Source organism: Cupressus sempervirens, chromosome 1 (genome assembly GCF_028749045.1).
Source record: "Cupressus sempervirens isolate cs-2001-9-10 chromosome 1, ASM2874904v1, whole genome shotgun sequence".
In the NCBI taxonomy this organism is placed as follows: domain Eukaryota; kingdom Viridiplantae; phylum Streptophyta; class Pinopsida; order Cupressales; family Cupressaceae; genus Cupressus; species Cupressus sempervirens.
In genome coordinates, this window is record NC_143118.1 from 840,829,134 (window position 1) to 840,841,723 (window position 12,590).

Here is a 12,590-nt window from a genome sequence, read left to right on the forward strand (position 1 = left end):
GAAAGTGCATGTTTGGGTAGTGAGCTCTTCTTGCATCCATTGTACCATAACTCCTAACAATGTCAGAAACTCCTAACAGGGATTCAAAGTCTCCTAACATGAACTCTCATGTATTGAATGTGTTTATAGACTCCTAAAAGGGTGCATCCCCTAACAAGGAATATATACCAGTACATCTTTGTGGGCATCATTCCCGCTAGGGTTTTCCCTTGGCCAAGATCTCCCTAGTTAAAAAATATGGTGTTATGAGTTCTCTCTATGCATGGTTACTCTTATTGTTCAACATTACTTATTTACTATCTTATGCATGGTTCAAAGTAATAAAAAATATCCAGTTAGTAACAAAAGTTTGTAGAATACTGATTCACCCCCCCTCTCAGTATTCCCCATTTCTAATAGGGTGGGTGAATTAGTTATACAATTATTAAAAGAATTATCAACATTATTAATTCTTAAACATGTGAAAAATATAATTAGCAACCATAACAAGATACTCATACACAATAATACCAAATATGTAAACTAGGAAATGCTTGATCAGAGGGAAAATCCTAGTGGGGATTGTACCCACAAAATGTTGTACTAATATAAATGTTCCTTATTAGAGGATGCAATCTATTAGGAGAAAATGAAATGCATTTAGTTTATATCAGTCCCTTTTAGAAGACTTTGAATCCTTGTTAGGAGATTCCAACCCTATTAGGAGTTGTGCTAACCCTGTTAGGAGTTGCAAAAGGCAGATGAGCCCACTATCCACACAAATTTATGGGTAAGATCACTGAACTCATAGTTAAAATAATCTTTGTATTATTCCTTGCAAAATAATACAAACTTAGCTCCTCCTCTATCCTATGACCAAACTTATTCTCTTCTAATCTTGATGCCAGATCACCAACTTTAGATCCAATAGTCCCTTGGATCACTTACTCACATTTACCAAATACTTTGCATATCACACTTCAATTAAATACAACTTACTCTTTCTTCACAATGAAAATAACTTTCCTTTATACCATATTCTCAAAATAAATCCTTGATTCTTCCTTGAGGATTTCCCAATTAATTATGATAGAACCTCTTTAATATAATTAATTAATTTACAATCACACAACATTGTTGGCTCATAGTCTCTACAACTTCTCACACGTGCAACCTCAAACCTTGTGCACTACATGATGTCATCATCAAGATGTCTATTATCATTGTCTAATAGCACATATCATGATTCTATCATTGTTAGGAGATACAATCCAAACATAAGAAACTACTTCTCAAGTACTCAGTATATAAATTTTCCTCTATAAATCGAGCATATCTTCTTTATGTCTTTGAATCTCTGTATGCCCACTTAACTACTTCATTAGGACACAATATAGAAAACATTCTTAATTGTGCTTGACCTGATCATTAATACATAGTCTATGTGACCTCATTGTCTATCTACTACTTTGTCAGTCTTCACAAAAAGAATACAATGTTGATATCAATGACAAAACTAGTCATGAATGCAACATGTCAATCATGCTAACAATCTCCCCAAGTGTTCTAGCAATGCTTAGGATACTCCCCCAAAGGAATACCATAACATTCATGCTAACAGAATTATTGTCCAAAATTTTCCTAAACAACCTATGGGCCTTCCTTATATAAGTAATTTTCCATCACTCGAGGAGGTTCTAGACATTTATCCCTAACCCCTCAGGCCCACAAACCCCAAATAACCTTTATTTTCTTAACTATTACATAGGGTTAGCTCAAACTATATTTTTAGGTAGCTTAACTTCTAGAGGTCATAATTTTCAAACCATACCTCTGATTTGCAACTATAATTACTTTTTGGAATGAAAGATTCTAATCTACAATGTATTGATGGTGTAAGTGTCGGTAGTTAGGGTTCAACCTCATTTTAGAGCCTCTAAGGCCTTCAAACTTGAGCTCAAAGATTTTGTACCCAAAAATCTCAATAAATTCTTTATTAGGATTAACCACAGATAGAAATAACACTTACATGAAAATATAACCAATATCAAAAAATAATAAATCGCATAAAAGAGAACACAAGAAACAAATATTTAATGTGGTTCACCCAATCCCTAGGCTACATCCACCAACAACTAGTCTAATTACATTATTATCTATATATCACAATCTGTAATCCCTTACAACTCAATATTGTTGCAAGAAGCTACAATATCACCATATTTTTTGAAATTCCTAACCCTAAGCCATTTTATACAATCTTTTTATCAATTACAAAATTAGGACTAGAATAAGTCATCTAATTGGACCCCACAAGGGTGCTTCCCCTTGATCCCATCTTGGGGGTGATGACTCCAAACCCTCATAGAAATAATCTAGGGAGAAACTACATCGAATAAACCTCCAAGTTTGACTAGGCTCCACATCTCAACAATCTCCCACTTGGAGACTACTTAGACTCCACAACAAGAACTTCCCACATAGCACTACTAAACCTATAGCTCTGACTAGAATATCAAACCACCCTAGACTCTGTTATTCTTTTAGACTTTTTAGTTTAGAAGACCAACTGAAGTAGAAGAGGAGTTCAACTTCTCCCTTCTTACCAGCTTGGTAAACATATATGTTGGATTATGATATGTATGTATCTTCTCTAGCTTTAACTATCCATCATCCAAAACTAGCCAAATGAAATGGTACCACAACTATATGTGTTATGCCTTTGAATATAGAGAAAAATTCTTCGCAAGATGAATGACACTTTAGCTATCTATGAACAAATTATTATACCTCTATGGGTGTCCCAATTATTCCATGAAGAATTGAAGCCATATCATCTCCTTGGTTGTCTTTATAGCAGCAACATACTTTGCCTTTGTAGTGGATAAAGCATTAACCTCCTGTAACTGAGAAACCCATCTCAATGCTGCCCCACCAATAGTAAATACATAACATAGCCCTATAAATCAATAGTATAATAGCCAAAATGTAAACACTTACTAGATGTTCCTCTCAAATATCTAAGAATTCAATTGACTACATTCCAACGCTCAATTCATGGATGACTCATATACCTACTAACAATTCCCACTATATGTGTTATATCTAGCCTTGTACATACCATAGCATTCATAAAGATTCCTAAAATTGAAGCATAAGGTACCTTGGACATCTTAGTCTCATCTTCTTGTTTCTTTGGACATATCTGCTTAGTCAATTTCAAATGACTAGGTAAAGGTGTACTAATATCTTTAGTATTCTCCATAGAGAAACAATGCAACCACTTTGCAATATAATCAACCTTAGATAATATCAATTTTAAAAATTTTTCCTAGCTCTCCAAATTTTTATACCAAGGATTTTCTTTGCTACCCCCAAATCCTTCATAGGAACTAAATGTGCAAACTTTTATTTTAACCCCTTGGTGTGATCCATGTTAGGCCTAACTACATGCATATCATCAACATATAAACATAGCATAATGTAGTTTTCATCATTGAACATCTTAAAGTAAACATAATGACCTGAATGAAACCTACTATATCCATGCTTATGCATAAAGCTATCAAATTTTAGATACCATTGCTGAGGTGCTTGCTTCAAGCCATATAAACTTTTCTTCAATCTGCACACTAGATTCTCCTTAACTTGAGCCTCAAATCCTTATGACTATTCCATATATATCTCTTCATCTAAATCACCATGAAAGAAAGGTTGTTTTAACATCAAGCTACTCCAAATGAAAATATTTAGTAGCCACAATACTTAAAATAATATGGATAGAAGTCATTTTAACAACAAGAGAAGATATATCATCAAATCAATGCCCTTTTTTTGTGAAAATTCTTTTATAACTAACCAGGCTTTAAATATTTTCTTACCTTCATCCTCTTCTTTCAACCTATAAACCCATTTATTCTATAAAGCCCTTTTACTTGCAGACAACTTGCATAAACCCCATGTCTAATTTTTTAGCAAAGAGTCCATTTCTTCTTTCATTCTAGATTCCCACCGAGTCTTTGTATCCACTTACATAATTTCAACATAACATTCAAGTTTACCAGCATTAGTAAGTAAAATATAATACAAAGAAGAAAAAAATATTTTTAAAGGTCTACTTAGCCTTGGTGACCATCTAACATTCAGTAGGGTGTGTGGTATTTGTTGTTATGGTTGTTGTAGATCATGAGAAACAACTGGAACATAATCTTTTGGAGTATCATCCAACAATACTCAATCATTTTCTTTTTCTGATACTACTACAATAGATCCTTTTACAACACTTTCTCATTGAACATGACATCCCCGCTTCTTAAAATTTTACAATTTTCAAAATCCCAAATCCCATAACCCAATTCATCAATGCCATATCCAAAAAATACACATTTCTTTGACTTAGCTTCTAGCTTGGTTCTATTTTCACAATCTATATGTGTAAATGCTTCACAACCAAAGGTTTTGAGAAAAAGAATAACTCACCTTCTTACCAATCCATGCATCCTTTGGAATACCATAGCCCAAAGGAGTAGAGAGACCTCTATTAATCAAACATACCAAAATATTGATAGCCTCCATCGACATGTTTAAGAGCAACCCAACATACAACCTCATGCTCTTTGCACGCTCCATTATTGTCATGTTCATGTGTTCAACCACTCCATTTTCCTATGGAGTCCTTGGAACAATTTTCTATCTACAAATACCATTAGTGGAGAAATAATCTTCAAATTTATGACTGCAATATTTACCATCATGATTAGATATGAGACATTTTAGCTTTTTACCAATCTCATTCTCAACCAAGCATTTCCATTTCTTAAAAGTTTGAAATACATCACATTTTTGTCTAAGGAAATAAACCCATACTTTTCTAGTTGTATCATTAATAAATGTAACATAATAATGAGAGCCACCAAGGGAAGATACCTGATCTGATCTCCATACATCTGTATGCACAAGCTCTAATTTCTCATTTTTCTTTTCCTTACCACTCTTCAAAAAACCCACTCTCTTTTATTTTCCATACACACAACTTTCACATAAATCCATATTGACACATTTTAGACATGGTAAAAATTTCTTTAAATGAAGTAATTTCATACCTTTCTCACTTATGTGCTCAAGTCTATAGTGTCATAGCACTATATTAGAATGTACAACAACCATTTGTTCTCCCTGCTCAACTGTAGCAACTATTCATGAACATTCATTTTTCTTTGAAACAATCAAAGTATAAGGAATAGTATGATCTATAGAAATATATAAGGTGGCTAGTTTCACACCTTTTTCTACTATAGGGGATCTTTTGAAACCTTCCAATTTTTATCCTTAAAAGTAACTATAGAACCCTCATCACCGAATTGCTCTACTAAAATTAAATTCCTACTTAGCCTTGCAACATGTCTTACCTCATGTAGTAGCTAGTGATTCCCATTCTACAACTTAATCTTAACTTTTTCTTTCCAACAATTTGACAGGGTTCATTATCCCCCAAATAAAAAATCCTAAAATCTCCTTGGACATAATTAATAAAATAACCTCTATGAGGTGTAGCATGAAATGAAGCACCATAATTTAAAACCCATGAATCATCAACACTTTTCGAAGAAAGAAGCAAAGCCTCCTCTTTGGGTTTGTTACTTACCACAATTGACTCCTTGTTTCCTTTTGATTTATCTCCTTCATTGTTCTTTTGAGTCCAACAATCTTTCTTCTTATGCCTTGGTTTCCCATAGTATTAGGAATCTCTCGGTCCTTTGGATTGAGACTTCTTCCTCTTTGACTTTCCTCTCGATTTCCCATGATTTCTAGAATTACTTCCTCTCTTAGTCGTTTTGCCTCTACTTTGTGCACTTAAAGTAATTTCTAATGTAGATCCACTTGAGGTTTTCCTATGAGTTTCCTCACTTAGAATAACACTAATCACATCATCAAATCTTAGGGTATTAGATCCAAAAAAAAATTACTCACAGCCATTACCAAACCATTCTAGATTTCTGGCAAATAAGACAAGCCCTAATTTCTTCATCAGAATTGACATTCATAGAAGATAACTGAATATTAATAGCATTAAACTCATTTAAATGATCTCCAAAAGATCCACCTTCTACCATCTTCATATTAAATAAATGCTTCATGATATTACCTTATTTGTAGTGGGGGGCTTTTCATACAATTTCTCTAGGGTTTCCATAAACTCTTCCTTCATCTTCACTTTTGTAATGTTAAATTCACTAATGGTGTCAAGCATAATCAAATGCTTCCAAGTGCCTTTCTGTCTAAAATATCCTAGTCCTCATCTTCCATAGTTCCTTGTTTCTTGGTTTTTCCTTCCAATGGATTCCATAAATCCTTCTAATAAAGATAGTCCTCCATTTGCATTTTTCATAACTGAAATTTTTTCCATTAAATTTCTCAACCTTTAGCTTACCCTCATCTACCATCTCTCTCACTCAACCTTGAGAGCTTCATATAGAGGATTTCTAAAACAAATAAAAAATGATGATGGTCTGGCTAAAATAAAAATGATGATAGTCTAGCTCTGATACGATTTTTTAGGATTAACCACAAATATAAATAATAGTTACATGCAAATATAACCAATGTCAAAAAATAATAAATCGCACAGAAGAGAACATAGGACACAAAGATTTAATGTGGTTCACCCAATCCCTAGGCTATGTCCACCAATAATAAGTCCAATATTATTATTATCCAGTGATTACAATCAGCAATCCCTTACAGTTCAATACCTCCACAAGAAGCTATAATAGCGCCATACATTCTAAAATCCCTAACTGTAACCCATTATATACAAGCTTTTTATCACTTAAAAAATTAGGGCTATAATAAGTCATTTAATAGAAAAATAGTAGTCAACACCTTTTACAATATAAGGTTATTTTTGGCACTGTCTCAGGACCCCATAGGGGCACTACCCCTTGACCTCATCTGGGAACCCCTATAGAATTAATCTAGGGAGAAATCACACCAAATAAACCTTTGAGTTTGATTAGGCTCCACATCACAACATTCTTTGATACATATGGTAAAAAAATGCAACTTTACTTGCAAGCTAAAATAAATAAGATGAACCTCCACCTATGAAACCATAACATTTTGAGTTCGTATGACCCACTTACTAAAAGTAGTAAGTCACCCACTTACTAAAAATAGTACATTTCCAAAAATACTAACTTTGTACTAAAATATACCTTATTAAAAAGATAGAAATATAAATATTTTTGGGTGATGCAAGATTGCAATTACACCCAAGATGCTCCAACATCACAACCTTTCATACCATCCCGTTGGTGCCTACTTCAGTCCATACAATAATTTTTGTGTTTTACACACCATTCTCTTGCCTTCTAAATTAGCAAAACCTTAAGGTTGTTCTATGTATACTTCTTCTTCTAAGATACCATTTTGAAATGTTGACTTGACATCCATTTGATATAATTAATCCTTTATAAGAAGAAATGTAATAAGTATTCTTACCCCTTTAATTTTGGCCACATGTGAAAAAATTTCTCTATAATCTACTTCTTCTTCTTGTGTATACCCTTTGCAAACTAGTCATGCCTTATTCTTGACCACTTCACTAGTCTCATCCATCTTGTTTCTGAAAACCCTTTTTGTGCCAATCACATTCCTACCCACTTGTTTGGGCACTAATTTCCAAGTCTAGTTCTTCTCAATCTATTATAATTCTTCTTTCATGGATTTTACCCAATCTTTATATTTCAATGAATCCTTTACTTATTTTGGTTCAAATTCAGATAGAAAATAAGTGCCTTCTCTTTCCTTTCTTCTTGTTAAAATACCAACAATTTTGTCAATAATATTTTAATCTAGGGATTGATTTAACTTAACATAACTTGGTAGCACCAATTCTACTGTGGGAGGTTCTTCAAATAACTATTTTGGTTCCTTCTCATTCGCTTAATGTTTCATTGGTTCTGCTATAGCTATTTTCTCAATTGGTTGCATATAGACAAACCCATAATAATCTTCTAGTTCCCTTTTGTTGGATTTATCACTTTGTTTTAATATTTATCAGTCCTCATGTTTAAATTTTCTACTCTCTTGTTTTATCTTTAGTTCAAGCATTTGTATGTTTTTCTCTTGGTGGAATACCCTAAGAATATTTCTTGATCAATTCTCAAGTCAAACCTTCTTGAATAATCATCTCTCTTTACATAGCATCTTCTTCCAAATACTTTAAAATAACTCACAAAGTGTGATCAACCATACCAAAAATTATAGTAGGTTTTGTTTATACCTTTCTTTAGTTGTACACTATTTAATGTGTAGACTACAATACTAACTCCTCTCTAGAAATTTTGAGAAACACCTTTCTTTAATATTAATTTTCTTGCATAGTTGATGGTTGACATGTTCCTCCTTTCAACAATATAATTCTATTTAGGTGTTCTAGAAGATGGAATATGCTTTATAATACCTTGTTCTTCACAATATGTAGTGAGTTCATGTGAAGTGAAATCACGTCCTCTATCTAATCTAAGGAATGTCAACCTCTTATGTTACAACCAAAAATCTTCAACTCTAGCAATCATACAACTCTTAATAGTAGAATTTAGGTGGAACAAGTTACCTCTAGTTTGTCTATCAATAGGAATGACATCTCCCAACTCCTAATGATCGTACACATTGCTTCATTGAAATATAATTTGTATCCTTTTTCATTTAGCTAAGAAATATTTAACAAATTTTATTTTGATAACTTAACCCACTAAACATCATTACAATTAATTTTATTATTCAAAGAAATGGAACATTTACCTTTCATAACACAAGGAGTATTTCTTCCCAAACCTTACCAATCCTCCATCACCTTCTTCCATCTTGATGAACTATATTTTATCAATGGGTAATGAGAGAAACCATTGACAATTATCTAGTCTCCATTATAATTCATATTTGAAATCAATATATTTTCAGCATCATCAAAGGGGTCTTCTTTAACAACAATGAACATAATTTCTTCTTCATCTCTTCCATCAAATTTGTCATTAGTCACACCTTCTTCAACAAGGTATCATGGCTTATTTTCTCCTTGGATTTTCTTCCCTTTTCCTTATTTTCCTTATCAGTGTGTCTAAAATCAAGATATCCAATATTTTTACATGAAAATAACTTCAAAGGCAATATACCTTTGTATTTGCCACATCCTCTAGGTAACCTCCTAGAAAGAGAAACTTTCATTTCTTCATGTTCTTTTTCTTTAGTCCAATGAAATCACAACCATTAGAAACATAATAACAATGATCACAATTTTTTCTTCATCTGTTCCATCAAATTCCTCATTGGTCAAGCCTTCTTTAACAAGGTAGCATGTCTTATTTTTCTCCTTGGATCTTCTTCCCTTTTCCTCATTTTTCTTATCAGTGCATCTAAAATCAAGATATCTAATATTTTTTACATGAAAAGTAATTCAATGGAAATATAACTTTGTATTTACCACATCCTCTAGGTAACCTCCTAGATTTTAAAACTTCCAATTCCTTATGTTCTTTTTCTTTAGTCAAACAAAATCACAACTATTAGAACAATAAACTAATTTCACTTGAAATATCCTTTCATTTTCTCGCAACAAAAAGAGTCATGGATGACTTGAATGAAACTTCTATCTTACACATAATTTTATCAAAGTTACTTAGTTCGAAAGAATTAAACTTGCCTATTCATGCATCCAAAGTAATAACAATAATGCCTAAAAATCTAACTTCTTGAATAGTTGAGAATATAATAGCATAGTGAGGAAAAAAAGTTCAAGTGTCTTACTATATCCTCTTTGTAAAGAGTTGACATAGGGAGAATTATGGATAACTAAGGCCAAAGGAACACCCAGCTACCAAAGTAACCTACAAGAGTAAACACAATGAAAACACAATAGAAAGAATAGCAACCAAAGGAGATAGAAGAGAAAACCACTTTATTTTTTATAAAATCATCCAAATACATGCCCAGCTATAAGGTCTTCTGGCTTACAACCAAAATTACAATTAAAACTTGATCTTTGAGGATGATCTTCATATTCTCACTCTACTTCTACTCTTTCTCATCTACTAGTCCTGGCCTAAGAGTCTATCCAAGACCCCTTTAAATACCTGTATGGCCACAAGTCAGCTTGTTACAAATTAACAACTAGATAAACCCTTACATTAAATGAAAACCAAGCCACAAGTAGGCTCTCTACAAATACAAATCACAAAATTAAGTACACAAGGTCAACCCAAACTAGAACTAGACATGGAAAACTCAACCAAAAAAGGACTAGAACAAAATGGGAACTCAAAAATGCTCAACACCTACACAACTTTAGCACCAAAAAGCACTCAAAACCAAGATGAACTCAAAAACTATAGAGAACTCGACACCAACAAGAACTTAGAAACCATAGAGAAATCAAAATCAACTACATACTTGACATTAACTGCAAACTCGAGATCAACTACAAACTTGGCACATATAGAGAACTTAACAAAGGCTAAGGCTCGACAACAACAAGGAGCTCAAAGAAAACTAAGAAAAGAGGCATGCAAGACAGTCATGCAACCAAAGATGCTAGTTCATCAAGAGTGCCACCAAAACCTCTAATAGAAAAACTACAACTTGTTCGTTTGACTATATTGTTCAATGTTCTAATTCTCATTAATCATTATAGGGTAGCATATGGAGGGGGCTTCTATCTCGCAGCCCGGCGATCATGATGCCACGGGTTTGGCTGAGAGGAGCTTGAATAAGTGATAATTAAAGAAAATGTGTGACTGGTAATAAAACCCAACCACTAAGTCATGAGTGCTCTTACAAAACATAAAGAATATTACAAGCCCACTCATGACTCTTACACCCATCTTCCACACTCTTCCCTCTTCCTCACTCATTCCTCTTACATCCCTCTTACATACTCAACCCCACTCATCATGCCTTTAACCAACCCTTTTCCATTCAATTTTAATCTCTTTTGTTTGAAACAATAATTCAACCTGTCTTATTGCATCCTCCTCAAATCAAACCTTTTTGATTGTTCTCAGGAATTTTTTCTCTCTCTTTTCGTCTTTAGCTCTTCTCTCCATCCCATTGCATTCAATTTTTGCTCTAAAACATTTTTCATTTGTTTTCTAGAACTTCCCTTTTAAGTTTTCTACCTTATCCTTTTGTACATGTGAGTCTTCACCATAGAATCTTGTTACTTTATATGAAATATCATGAGAGGTCTCTAGATATTATAAATTTATGTATTCTACACTAGAAAGAGTGCTAGCTATGGCTTCCATAGTAGTTGTAATGCTCCTATTGTACCTTAAACTGATCTACATCAAGAGTTTCTATAGGAGCATCAAATCTAGTGACAACATGATTCCTATATTTCTTAGCCATACCTTGTGAGATGGAGTTTCAACCTACCACATGTTGTGGTCTCACAACACATGCCCTAAATTCAAAATGGGGACCACCTCTTTTCAAGCATGAAAGCTCTTTTAATGCACCTAGTCAGGTGCATCGATGGATCAAGATCTCCCTTTGAGTCTAATTCAAACCATGATACCTAGTTAGGGGAGTTTGAGTAATATTAGAAGGTCAAAAAGACAAATTTTCTTCAAAGTGCAAAAAGTATAGTTGCGCACTTGCACACCATGCATACTTGCACATGTGCACTGAGTGTGGAACATGCACACTCACCTCCAATTATGGAAGTGTACATGTGCACATGTGCATGTGTGCACCCTAGGAAGTCTATACCCTCCTAGGCCATCACCTATAAATAAGACCTCCCTCACCTCATAATATTTTCTTGTCCACTCAGAGCCTTTGAAGACCACATGTTCGCACCCATGCTGTGAGTGTTCCAAGGTGTGCTTGCATTCCTCCTTAAGAGACCTAGCTTGTCTCTTCTAGGAACCTAGTCCACCTAGGTCCTTGATTGGATTAGATGATTAACTAACACCAATCCAAACTCTTCTCCAAGAGTTTGATCCTTTGTGCTTACCCTTAGAAGACTAACACACTAGTTTAACACTCTTCTCCACACATATTTGGAGAGCTCTAAGTGAAATTTTCTTACAAAATTCATCCTTCATTTCAAGGTCATCCATATACATGATATCACTTCATTTTCTTGCCTTTTATTCCATTTAGAAAGGTCTTAAGACTTCTTCTTTATCGATTTTAAGGTTTTGTCTCTAGGAAGGCTAATTAGGCCTAGTTCTAATTAGCCCTTGGAATTAACTAATTCCTCTTTCTTGCAAAAACTCTCCAAACAACCTAGTAAAAAATTTCTATATTCAAGCACCCTTTTGGATTTCCTAGAGGATTTGTAGGTCTTAGACTCCTAAATTGTCCATATAGGTGATTCCTATTATATAGGTCTAATAGGACTAAAAGACCTATTTCCTAGGACTAGACTACAAACATGTTTGGAAACCCAGTCAAATGTATTGGTAAAATTCTCAAACATCTTATCATACCAAGATGCACTAATTCCATGCCTAAAACTATACTTGTTCCATACTGTACCTCTCTTTCCTGCAAGAAATGTTCTTTTCTCTTGTCCTAAACCCATAACTGAACTCTATCTACTCACT